Below are 12,773 nucleotides of genomic sequence, written 5' to 3' on the forward strand. Positions count from 1 at the left end.
CTCAGCTCATGAACTACTTATTGCCAAATTCAGACATAAACTGCAGAAAGTAGGGAAAACCAGTATACCATTTAGGTATGACCTACATCAAATCACTTATGATTATACAGTGGAAGTGACAAATAGATTCAAGGGTTTAGATCTAATAGACGGAGTGTCTGATGAACTATGGATGGAGGTTCATGACATTGTACAGGAGGCAGGGATCAAGACCATCCTCAAGAAAAAGAAATGCAAAAGACAAAATGGTTGTCTGAAGAGGCCTTACAAATATCTGAGAAAGGAAGAAAAGCTTAAGCTAAAGCAGAAAAGGAAAGATATATACATTTGAATGCAGAGTTCCAAAGAAGCAAGGAGAGACAAGAAAGCCTTCCTCAGTGATCAACGCAAAGAAATAGTGATCAATGCAATTCCAAAGAAATGGAAAACAATAGAATGGGAAAGACTAGAGATCTCTTCAAGAAAATTAGAGATACCAAGGGAACATGCAAAGCTGGGCACAGTAAAGGACAGAAATGGTAAGGACTTAACAGAAGCAGAAGATATTAAGAAGAGGTGGCTAGGATACACAGAAGAACTATACAGAAAAGATCTTCATGACCCAGATAACCATGATTGTGTAATCATTCACTTAGAGCCAGACATCCTGGAATGTGAAGTCAAGTGGGCCTCAGGAAGCATTACTACAAACAAAGCTAGTGGAGATGATAGAATTCTAGTTGAGCTCTTTCAAATCCTAAAAGATGATGATGGGAAAGGGTTGATTAAATATGCCAGCAAATCTGAATAACTCATCAGTGGCCACAGGACTGGAAAAGGTCAGCTTACATTCCAATCCCAAATAAAGGCAATGCCCAAGAATGTTCAAACTACCAAACAAATGTACTCATCTTACACGCTAGCAAACTAATGCTCAAAGTCCTCCAGCCAGGCTTCAACAGTGTGTGAACCATGAATTTCCAGATGTTCAAGCTGGATTTAGAAAAAGTGGAGGAACCAGAGTTCAAACTGCCAGCATTCATTGGATCATCAAAAAAGAAGAGAGTTCCAGAGAAACATCTACTTCTGCTTTATTGACTGCACCAAAGCCTTTGACTCTGTGGATCACAGATAACAGTGGAAAATTCTTAAAGAGATAGAAATACCAGACCACCTTACCTGCCTCCTGAGAAATCTTTATGCAAGTTGAGAAGCAACAGTTAGAAGTGGACATAGAACAACAGACTGGTTCCAAATCAAGAGTACATCAAGGCTGTATATTGTCACCCTGCTTATTTAACTAATATGCAGAGTACATCATGTGAAATGCCAGGCTGGATGAAACACAAGCTGGAATCCAGATTGCCAGGAGAGATAACATCAATAACATCAGATGTACAGATGACACCACCTTTATGGCAGAAAGCAAAGAAGAACTAAAGAGACTCTTGATGAAAGTGAAAGAGGAGAGTGAAAAAGTTGGCTTAAAACTCAACATTCAGAAAACTAAGGTCATGGCATCTGGTCCCATCACTTCATGGCAAGTAGATGGGGTAAAAATGAAAACAGTGACAAACTTTACTTTTTTGGGCTCCCAAACCACTGACCTACCAGGGATTGATATCTTTGTATTTACCTGAAAGTAAAACAAACAAAGGGGAAAAAAAAAAACTACTACAAAAAGTTATGAGCACATCAGCGTTCATTGCAGCATTATTGACAATATCCAAGATATGAAAGCAACCTAAGTATCAATTTATAGATGAATGGATAAATAAGTTGTGTATATGTGTGCAATGGACTACTGCTCAGTGATCAAAAATAAAATCTTGCCATTTGCAATGACTATTAGATCTCGAGGATATTATTCCTAGAGAAATACAAATACTGTTTGATCTCACTTGTATCCATGCATGCTTAGTCACTGATATGTCTGACTCTTCGTGACCCCAAGAACTCTAACCCACTAGGTGCTTCTGTCCATTGATCTCTCTTTTGAAATCATAAAGACAAAACAAAGAAAGCACAATGAAAACAGGCTCATGGATAGAGGAAACAAGTGGGTCATTTCCAGAGGGGAAGGTGTTGAGGGCGCAAAATAGGTAAAAAGGGTTACAAGGTACAAACATCAAGTTATAAAGTACATAAGCCGTTGGGATGTAATATACAGCATAAAGAATAGGGTCAATAATATTGTAATAACTTCATAATGAGATGGATTGTTACTAGACTTCTCATAGTGATCATTTCATTATTTATGTCAGTGTCAAATCACTGTGTAGTGTACCTGATGCTAATGTTGTACATCAACTATACTTTCATTTAGAAAAGATGATTAATAAATTTGTAATATGCAGTATTAGTAATAACAGTCAAAATAAAAACAAACTCACAGAAAAAAGAGATTTGTCTTTTGGTTCCCAAAAGTGGGGAGTAGGAGGAAGGGAATTGGAAGAAGGTGGTTAGGGGGTAAAACTTCTAGTTATAAGGTAAATAAGTACTAGGGATATAATGTACATTATGATGACCATAGCTAAAACTGCTGTATGATAGTTACAAAAGTTAAGAGAGTGAACCCTAGGTGTTATTAGAAGGAGAAAAGTAAAATGCCCTTTCTTCTTCTTTTTCTTTTAATCATATGTGTATGAGAAGATGGATGATAGTTGAACCTATTGTGATAATCATTTAGCAATGTATATAAATCAAACCATCATACTGTATGCCTTAAACTTATACAGTGATGTATGTCAACTCTTTCCACAATAAAGCAAGAGAAAAACTATAAAAGATAAACAAGTCAATTGAATCCACCTTTAAGTCCAGTCATAAATTTTGGAATTCATATGGAACAAAGGTAGTCATTATGTTAAGAAAAAAATTAAGTTACAGGATTACCCTACTTTGCAAGGTTTATAGAGTAACACTGAAGTAAAACAAAACACAATAACAAACAGAACCACCACAGTAGAAATGAAGTAGTAATTTCACTGGGAATTTTCTCAATATAAGTTCTTACAACTATCTTTTACCAAGAATTACAATCTATCTCTTCAATGTGTTCTTCTAAGAAATAACTCTCATATTAACTTCCTCACACTAGCTGGCACTGAGCTTGGTATTTCTACTCCTGATTCTTCAGTTTGATCTCCCTAAAGTTATCAAAAAAAATGATCTCTCCGAAACATATGTTGTATTTATTAACTCATCCAGAAATGTCTCAATTTGTATTTAGCACCTTAGCATCCATTCAGTAAGATGTCATTTTATTAAATATTTTTGTGAAAATATAGCTGTTAAAATTCACTTATCAGGTAAGGTGAACAGAGCAGGTAATATTTGTATGAAACTAATAAGAATTGATAAATAGAAATGCTAAAACATGCACAATCAACATGAGTAACAATAATAAAACAGTAACATCTCTTACTATAACTGAAAAATGTTATATACCATAAAATACAAAACAAAACAATCATGTCTTTAATACAATGGCATTCCTGGTCTATTCCATTTCTCACACCTCATTTCCAAATATTCTAACATTCTCTGTTCCATCTCTTTCCTCTTATATTTTTGTTATCATTATGGATAACCACCATTACTATATGTTTAAAATAGTCTTCCATCATATGTAATCTGTCCCACTGTTTATATTGTCCAGTGCAATATACAGTTATGGTTACTAAATCATGTCTTGTACTTCAACCATTGTCTTTGGTTGAAGTGCTATGCCATAGCCTATTCAATAGACTATACCACAACCTATTCAAGTTCTATTGATACACGTTCTCCCTCATATAAGTGAGCAGGTATGCCTTGTCAACGGGGCGTTACTATGCAATCCTAAAATGACTCTACTGATAATGTACTCATTAATAAGTGCCTAAAAGTTTGCCTGATGCAATCTTGTCAGTACAAATAGAAACAGAAGAAATTTCACATATGCTTTAAGAAACTAAGCAATATATAATTTTTGTTGTTGTTATTGTTTAGCTGCTAGGTGTTGCCCAACTCTTTTGTGATCCCATGTGATCCCACCAGGCTACTTTGTTCATGGAATTTCCCTGGCAAGAATACTAGAGTGGGTTGCCATTTCCTTCTCTAGGGGATCTTCCTGACCCAGGGATTAAACCCGAGTCTCCTGCATTGGCATGTGGATTCTTTAGCACTGAGCCAGCTCTATATATATATGTATGTAAAATAAATAAAATATGGATATAGTTCATTTACTTTTAAAATGAAAAAGAGCAAAAAAAAATGAAAAAGAGCAAATATGAACTGAGGAAAAGCTGGTAATTTTAAAAATCAATCTTATTATATCATAATCAAAATTCATAAAATGCCATATATACCTAGAATAGTTGTTGTTTAGTGCTAAGTTGTGTCCAACTCTTTGTGAGCTCATGGACTGTAGCTTGCCAGGCTCCTCTGTCCATGAGATTTCCCAGGCAAGAATACTGGAGTGGGTTGCCATTTCCTTCTCCAGGGGATGTTCCTGACCCAGGGATTTAACCCGCATCTCCTGCATTGCAGGCAGATTATTTATTGCTGAGCCACCAGGGACAAAGGTGGCAAACCTGGAATAATTCAGTATATATAATTTTTCTTCCTTTCTTCTTATATAGAAATAATACCTGAGGTTTTCATTAATACATCTCTAGATATGCACACACACAACACAAACATATATCCAAGCAAAATACCAATAAGAATGGCAACTTGAAATAAAACAGAAATACTGTATCTTAACATTTTTGTTCAGCATCATAAATATGTCTTACCAATTCTTCCCAATTTGCAATGTCACTTTGTCCTGCAGAATTAACAGGCATATGCTACAGGGTTCTTTTTTTTAAAGTATACTTGCATTTTAATAAGTAGCATGAATCTTTTGAATATTTTTTTCTCTTTGGAGAAATTATGTTTTGCTGTGAATACAAATATTGAAAAATATTGAAGAAATCACAGGTTATTAATTAAGATCTTCAATTTACTCTATTAGAGAAGTGTTCAGCAATCAAAATATCTATACTTGATAAATACTTTACTAATATGTAGCATGCAAATTATTTTGTATAAGATGAGAGTTGATTGTGAAATGAATTGGTTCAGATAAGCACACCTGTTATGTTTGCATTTTACTGAGGTTTTAGTTCAACAAAGCTCTATCTATCAACTACTTAAGGTATCTTCCAATTTAAAATCAGAATGATCTCCTGCTGAATATACTATTCAGCAATAACTAACTGAAACCAAATAGCGTTCAATATAAGTTTTTAATCCTAAATCTATCTGATTACTTCTTGAAAGACCTTTACAATGTTCCCTGATAAATTGAGCAATTAGAAAAAAAATTACCATCAGGGACATGAAAGCTTGCCTGGAAAACATTCATCACCCTTTTTTAGAGTGAATAACAGGAATGTCTGTCATAACCTTAAAATATATTTAAGAGAGAGAAATACATTTTCTAGAGTTATAAGGAGTCATTAATGAATTATAAAAAGGAAGATTATAAGATTTTTCTAAAAAATTCTTCTATGAAGACCCATTCTACTTTAGCAAAGACAAAGTAGAAAGAGTGTGAAAAACATTCAATACAAATGAGGACCATCAATAATATCAATTACTTGCTGCCTCTGCAGATGTATGCATTAGAAACACCAGGCCAGACAGATTTCACTAAAATAAGACAAACCTTCTTACCATACAGCCATGAAGGGCAAGCTGTGATGGAACCAGTTAAAACTGACTTCATCACCTTAAGATAGACATACAACCAAATCAAAATGCAAATTATGCAATCAGTGCTGCATTTTTAGACAGCGCTGTTCAGAGGAGAGCTGCTCTATGTACAAAGAGGAAGTGGCAGATCTAAAGCCCATGGAACATTCTGTGCATTTTGGAAACACATCCAGAGAATAATGCTGTTAGTGATGATTCACATCCTTAAGTAACTAAACATTTTGTACTTTATCCCCTTCAGGATCTTGTATATGACAGATTTTAAGAATGCCTTTTAATATTCTTCCTAACTTATATGCTACCCAAGTCAACCATTTTTGTTGTTAAATTCATTGGGAATATAAAGTGGTAATATTTTATTGTGTTGATTTAGATTTAGAGAAATACACCCAGGTTAGTTAGTTACTATATTTATCTAACAATATCAAAATTAAAAAGAATATATATGTTCCCTCATGCAAGAGCATAAGCATAAAGCAAAGCATATTAAAAACATGATAACATCACATTTTTGGAAGCTACAAAGAATATGGATAATCAGTTGCTGCATGAGGAGACCACCAAGAGTGAAACCTATTTTTGCCTAAGTTTCCTCACCTATAAACAGGAGTATTAATAATACCTAATACACAGGCTGTTGGGAGACATAAATAAGTTAATAAACATATATAGCCCTCAAAATAGAGACAAATAGTTGTTACTACATAAATTTTTGTTGACATTACTTTGACTGGTAAAAGTTATATCAAAAGCATTTAGTTAATCGCTAGATTCCATTCTTTACTACTGTTCCAGCAAGATGACTACACTGCATGGCATGTGTATGTGTATATGTGTGTACTCAGTCGCTCAGTTCTTTCAGATTCTTTGTAGCCCCCTGGACTGTAGCCCACCAGGCTCCCCTGTCCAAGGAATTTTCCAAGCAAGACTACCAGGGTGCCATTGAAATAGAAAATGGGTTACCATTTCCTACTTAATGGGATCTTCCAAACCATGGGATCTAACCTGTGTCTCTTCCAGCTTCTTCATCAGCAGGAGAATTATTTTACCTCTGTACCACCTGGGAAACCCACCATAGGGCATACAAAGGATAAAATCTTTCCAGAGAAAGTAATCTAGAAATGCTGAAGAAAATTTTACGTATTGCTGAATATGGGAGAGATATCTTAATGAAAAGATAATCTTGAAGTAAAAGTCTGTACACTGATGTGAAGTCCTTAGCCATTTCAAGTATTGGCTTCCTGGAAGCTGGCAATATTTTTATACCCCCTAGGCAGAAAACTCAACATTCAGAAAACTAAGATCATGGCATCTGGTCCCATCACTTCATGGCAAATAGATGGGGAAACAATGGAAACAGTGAGAGACTTTATTTCTGGGGGCTCCAGAATCACTGTAGATGGTGACTACTGCAACCATGAAATTAAAAGATGCTTGCTTCTTGGAAGAAAAGCTATGACCAACCTAGACAGCATATTAAAGAGGAGAGACATTCCAAAAAAGTAATGGTTTTTGCAGTAGTCATGTAGGATGTGAGTTGGACTATAAAGAAAGCTGAGCACTGAAGAATTGATGCTTTTGATACCATCCAACCATGTCATTTATTATGTGTTAATAAATGGCATCTGTTTTTCTCTTTCTGCTATACTTCACTGGATAACTTTTGCTAAAGCAGTGGTGGTTTAGTTGCCAAATTTTGTCCAATTATTGTGACCCCATGGACTACAGCCCTACAGGATCCTTTGTCCATGGGATTTCTCAGGCAAAAATAATGAAGTGGGTTGCCATTTCCTTCTTCAGGGGATCTTCCTGACCCAGGGATTGAGCCCATGTCGCCTACATTATAGGCAGATTCTTTACTGCTGAGCCACCAGGGAAGCTAGTCTTGTATATATTCTTGTATTTAGCAGAATCCATGGCCTTAACCCAATAGCTGCCAATAGCACTTCTCAGTTTTGATAATCAAAAATGGTTCTAGATATTGCTGACTATGTCCTAGAGGAAGAGGGGAAATTGTTCTAGGTTGAAAAGCATTCTTGTAGGAAAATGAGCCTTCCCGGGTGGCTCAGTGGTAAAGGATCTGCCTACAATGCAGGGGACCGGGGTTCAATCCCTGGTTTGGGAATATCCCCTGGAATAGGAAATAGCAACCCATTCCAGTATCTTGCCTGGAGAATTCCATGGGCAGAGGAGCCTGGTAGGCTACAGTCCATGGGGTCACAAAGAGTTGGACATGATTGAGCGCGCACACACACACCCATGCAGGAAAATGGTACACACTGCTTTGTCTATAGACTCATGTAGTCTTCATCCCATATCCATCCCTGTGAGTCTGTTGACATTACCAGTTATCAATTTGAAGAGACACACAAAGTTTTCTAAGAGGGAAAGAAGTGAGGCCCACATTCCATTTTTCTGAGATTTAAAGCACGTGTTTGCTAAATTTGTCATGCTCTGACCACAGCATGACAGGAATATACAACAGAACCTGAAAGTATGTTGATAGTATTTGACAGTAGTATGTGTTACAGGACAGAGCTTGTGAATTGCATTTCTTGTGCTAGGATGTCCCATGTGGGACATTCAGTAAGATATTAACCAAAATTATATTAAAAGCCTGCTTCAAAAATTGCTGCTATGTGAAGGTCTAGTTTACATAGGAATAAAAGGGAGATGAGGTGTTTCTACAGGCATAATTCTGGAGATGATTGGGAAAGGCTGGCTTGTAGATTGTCTCATTTCCCCTCACACACAAATACCATAAAGAATTACTGATAAGCCTGAAGGTGTAATGACAGTCATTAGTTTCCACATTATCTCTTACAATAGTTAAATTCTACTGAAGCCTACCAGTGATGGAGAAGAACAGATTCTGTTGGCTACAGTACTCTGCAGTGACCAGGGCCCACATGATCGGGCTGTAAGATTCAGCTGTCACAACATTTGGTACAAGGGAAAAATCTTTGCTTTGGCCAGTTGAATATCATAATTCTGATGGCAACATCACTAGGTGGTGATAACATTTAATGGAATGGGAAATAGGATCTTTCAGGTTACTGATGTAGTCAAATGAACTCTATAAAGCAAGTAATAACCATAAATGAGGTGACTTAGCTCAACAGTCAGCTTTTCCAGTTTTTGCTTAATGAAACAAGGCACTCAAGGCCTGACCTTACTGATCTGTGTTATTCCTTAGAGTACCTGGGTTTTTTGGGGTGTGATGGGCTGAGGAGGCAGGCGTTGCTAAGGATAAAATACAAGTTTTCTGTAATTTATAGACAAGGGTCCTAGAATCATTTAATTAGGACACTAAATGAACACACACTTGATTACTGAGTTAATTGGTAGAGTTGGAAAAGAATTACACTAATCCATACCAAATAAGGCTGATAAGCTCTTTAAACATTTGTAGTTTGCTTTCCATTTAGATTTGGAGACTCAAGTGGAGAGATTTATGAATTTATTTATGGTGAGGCTAAGAAATGAGGTACAAAGTAAAGCATTTCTACTTTACATAGTCTTTACCCTTTCTCTTTTCTAAGTTTGCTTCATCTTTCATAAGAGCTTAGGAGGTTCCAAATCAAACTCCCATCTGTTTTATAACTTTCACCATGACCTAGCCTATTGCTGTATTTGAAATTATCTGGTAATTAAACCAGAGACCTTTTATCCTGGATTTGCTCACACATTTTTGGTTACAACTTTAATGGTTCCTTTCTTTACAAATTGAGTTATAAATTCTAACTGGATAGGACAGAGTTTGTTTGGGATGTGTGTGTGTGTGTGTGTGTGTGTGTGTGTGTGTGTGTGTTTGGTTTACAAGTTGTAAATCATGGCAAGTGGTTGGAGTGAAGATGGGCTGATGAGGCTTCCTGACTGGCTTCCTGGTAACCATGGGTCCACTGGGCTTGGACCAAGGCAGGTAGCAGCCCTTGGAGACAGAGGCACAGAGGCACTTCTGCCAACTTTCTCAGCTGGCACCACTGGAGAAAAAACAGAATTAGGAAGAGTGCTTCCCTGGTGGCTCAGACAATAAAGAAGCTGCCTGTAATGCAGAAGACCCTAGTTCAGTCCCTGGGTCAGGAAGATCCCCTGGAGAAAGGCATGATACTCCACTCCAGTACTCTTGCCTGGATAATTCCATAGACAGAGGAGCCTGGAGGGCTACAGTCCATGGGGACACAAAGAGTTGGACATGGCTGAATGACTTTCAGACCCAATAGTTTCTATGTATTTTGTAGCTTGAGGAGATATATGTCCAGGTCCAAGCACTGCAGCACTGCAGCACAGGGTTCTAGGTAACCTTTCACAGAGATTTCATTAGAGATGAAGCCAGTGAAGTATAAAAGAGACGATATCCAGAATCTTCAGTCAGAGAAGCTTTCAGCCAAGAGCAGGGAAACTGCAATATCCAGAGAGATAACACACATCACAGAGGGAAATGGAAAACACTGTAGTTGAGATGAAGCAATGCCCCCTCAGCAAGAGAAAAAGACAGCACATGGATGAAGATCACAGAATTCATCTGAGAGCAACATTGCAACAGCAAAGTTACTATGAAAATGTGCACCTCTTAATCTACAGAACAGTAAGAGTATGTGACAAGGTACTAAGTTCCCCTAGTCATTCTGAAACAGGCCTGGGACCCTTTGCTGTAATGCTGCAATCCTTGGACCTGGACTTATATCTCCTCAAGCTACAAATACATAGAAACTATTGTGTATGAAAGTCACTCAGTCGTGTCCAACTCTTTGTGACCCAATGGACTATACAGTCCATGGAATTCTCCAGGCCAGAATACTGGAGTGGGTAGCTATTCTCTTCTCCAGGGGATCTTCCCAGCTCAGGGATCGAACCCAGGTCTCTTGCTTTATGAGCAGATTATTTACCAGCTGAGGCACCAGGGAAACCCAAGAATACTGGAATGGGTAGCCTATCCCTTCTCCAGCAAATCTTCCCAACCCAGGAATCGAATCAGGATCTCCTGCATTGGAGGTGGATTCTTTACCAGTTGAACAACCAAGGAAGCCCATATAGAAACTATATGGGAAACCCATTTAGAAACTATATGGAACTAAAAATAACTGTGTGCATGCTCAGGTGGGGGAAATTCTAGACCAAAAGAGATTATGTAACGCCCTGCCAATTCTGAAGATCTGAGAGCAAATAACTGTTGGGAGTAAAAGCAGGTTATTGCCCATTCCCCTGCACTAAATACCACAAAATGATGGGCAAACCACCTAAGCCGCCCCTCCAGCCTGACCCCTGGACACCTCCCTACCCTCACCACAAAAACAAAACAAGCACACCTCTGCCAGGGAGCGAGCAAGCAAAGGAACCTGTTACTTGTTTTCACTCCTGCAGTCTGCACAGGACCCCAGTAAAGCCTTAGCTAAATTTCTTGTCTGGCCTCTGCATGTGTGCATTCTCAGTGGCTTCAAAAGCGTCCCACTCTTTGCAACCCCATGGACTATAGCCCACCAGGCTCCTCTGTCCATAGAATTACCTCAGCAAAAATATTGGAATAGCTAGCCATTTCTTCCTTCAGGGGATCTTCCTGACCCAAGGATCGAAACCTTTCCTCCTGTGTCTCTTGCATTGGCATGTGGCTTCTTTACCGCTGAGCCGCCTGTCTGACCTCTAGTCAATTTCTATTGATTGAGGATGGCTAAGAAACCTGGCAGGCATGGATTCCTGAAAAAATGCTAGAAACTCTATATAAAGTAGAATTATTGGCTGTTTCCCTATATCAACTTATTTGTTGCTTTTTTTTTTTTTTGGCAGTGGAGGTAAGGGGTGAGTGGGATCAGTTTATGTGAAACAAATTGTATTTATTTTCTCAACTCTGCACAATCTCTAAAATGTATCTTTGGGTGTTTTGTTTGCTTTCATTTTTTAATCACATCTTTAATCTTGGATGATGTCATTTTTCACCATTTATATGGCTGCCACATGAGTTTTCCTGGTGGCTCAGTGGTAAAGAATTTGCCTGCCAATGCAGCAGAACTGGGTTTGATCCCTGAGTTGGGAAGATCCCTTAGAGGAGGAAGTGTCAAGCCACTCCAGTATTTTTGCCTGGAAAAATCCCATGGGCAGAGGGACCTGGCAGCTATGCTCCACGGGGTTGCAAAAGAGTAGGACACTTCTAAGTGAGTAAACAGCAGCAACAGCGTATAGCTTCCACTCATTTTCCCAACTGTAGTGTATAAGGAAGGCATTAGAAAGTTGTATAATCTCCATTAATCAATATTTCACTGAACTGAGCTCTGTCTCATGTCTCAGGGCATGGGCTCAATAAGCCTTAGATAGGCAGCGTTTCAATTCTGCTGAAGTCCTTTGTCTAATTCTAGATTGTCTTCTTCAATAAGAGCAGTCCCTGACACAAATAGTTGCAAACACTCCATTGCTACTCTATAACTTAAAATTCAGCATCACTTTTTAGTAATATCTTTATTCCTATCCCTAGACCTAAAATATGCGGAGCTGGGAGGAAAGAAATCCAACTCCATCCCTATCTTCTGTGGGTGTGGCGTATTTTTCTGTGTTTGTGTTGTGGGTGAGAGATTTCCCCCTTTCATCTGAGTTCTGAATTACATTTGACAAGTGGAAAGAATGTGATATTTAATGTAAGAAGACTTTAAATTTTGTTTTTTATACTTGCTATTAAGAAAATGAACATAGGCAGACACTTAAATAATAATTTTCTCATCAGTATTACTAAGGTATAGTGGTTAATACAATTAACTGCTTGAACATTGTCAACTAGACAGTTGGAAAATAGTTTAAAATACTTTTATTGTGATATTGTTTTTCCTGCTAATCTAGGTCAAATGCACATTAACTGAATGTGTTGTAAGCTTTCATTAAAATTTGCCCTTAATCCTCTTCTAATCAAAAATACATATTTTGCATTATCATTCCCCTCTTTTTCCTCAACATAGTTAAAAACAAAATATTTTAAATAGACCAGGCTTTATGCTTCCTTTGAATGCTCAGATCATAGGTGAGCATTAAAATAAACTGCAATATTTCTTTTCAGCTTCATGGTG

The sequence above is a fragment of the Dama dama genome, chromosome 19 (genome assembly GCF_033118175.1).
Source record: "Dama dama isolate Ldn47 chromosome 19, ASM3311817v1, whole genome shotgun sequence".
In the NCBI taxonomy this organism is placed as follows: Eukaryota; Metazoa; Chordata; class Mammalia; order Artiodactyla; family Cervidae; genus Dama; species Dama dama.